The sequence below is a fragment of the Lathyrus oleraceus genome, chromosome 7 (genome assembly GCF_024323335.1).
Source record: "Lathyrus oleraceus cultivar Zhongwan6 chromosome 7, CAAS_Psat_ZW6_1.0, whole genome shotgun sequence".
Taxonomy (NCBI): Eukaryota; Viridiplantae; Streptophyta; class Magnoliopsida; order Fabales; family Fabaceae; genus Lathyrus; species Lathyrus oleraceus.
The window spans coordinates 515,304,158-515,305,323 of NC_066585.1; the positions used below are offsets into that span (position 1 = coordinate 515,304,158).

A 1,166-nucleotide genomic window follows, 5' to 3' on the forward strand; every position below is an offset into this window, starting at 1 on the left:
GCAGATTGGTGTCCTTGGGTTCCACATATCTCACAATCCGACGAAACTGCGGCTACAGTATTCGGGTTTGTGTACATATGCTCGACTTTGAGAGCTAATGCGTCCATTTTAGCTTGCATCATGTCTATAGAGCTTAGTTCATGCACTCCTCCTTGGGCTTCCTTCTTCTCCACCGTCGCTCGTTCGACTCCCCATGATTGATGGTTTTGAGCCATGTCTTCGATGAGGGCACTAGCTTCAGGGTAAGGTTTGTTCATCAGAGCACCGCCTGCGGCAGCGTCGATGGTCATCTTTGTGTTATAATGAAGTCCATTATAGAAGGTTTGAATGATTAACCAATTTTCTAAACCATGATGTGGGCATGCTCGTAATAACTCTTTATATCTCTCCCAAGCTTCGAACAGCGATTCTCCTTGGTTTTGGGTAAATCTAGTTATATGGTTTCGAAGAACGGCGGTCTTACTCGGGGGAAAATATCTAGCAAGAAAAACTCTTCTAAGGTTACCCCAAGTCGTAATGGAATTGGGTGGAAGGGAATCTAACCATGATAGGGCTTTATCTCTGAGGGAAAAAGGGAATAATCTTAAACGTATTGCCTCAGGAGAAGCTCCATTGGTTTTAAAAGTATCTGCTAATTGAAGAAATATTTTTAAATGTTGGTTAGGGTTCTCGGTAGCGAGACCCACGAATTGTCTCTGTTGCACTAATTGCAACAAGGATGGTTTAAGTTCAAAATTATTGGCTGGGATGATTGGGTTTACTATTCTAGAACTAGGTTCTTCGTTAGATGGTTGAGCGAAATCTTTAAGAGGTCTTTGGTTTTGATCTTCGGCCATAGCTCTCTTAATTCTATGAAAGAATAAACGTGCGCGAGTGTAACGTTCAGGTTCCGCCAGAGGATTTACTAAACTTAAACTTCCGGTACTGCGAGTTCTTCGCATTGATCGGCGGGAAATAACCCAAGTCTAAACGATATAACAACAGGAAAATGACATTTGACGAAATTGGTCCCCGGCAACGGCGCCAAAAACTTGATGCGTTGTTAAACTTGGTGTTCGCAAGTGTACGAACGCGTCAGAGTAATATAAAAGATTATCGAACCACAGAGACCAAATGTCAATCTATCGTTATCTGTTGTTATGGTGTTTATCAAAGGCAGTCAAAAT

The 1,166-nt window shown here is 42.2% G+C and overlaps 1 non-coding gene across 1 annotated transcript; it reads left to right on the forward strand.

Moving 5' to 3' along the window:
- Positions 1-345: 345 nt before the first annotated feature.
- Positions 346-452, forward strand: LOC127108697 (small nucleolar RNA R71). Its single transcript, XR_007796219.1, has one exon. It is a non-coding gene; the product is annotated as a small nucleolar RNA R71 (small nucleolar RNA).
- Positions 453-1,166: the final 714 nt, after the last annotated feature.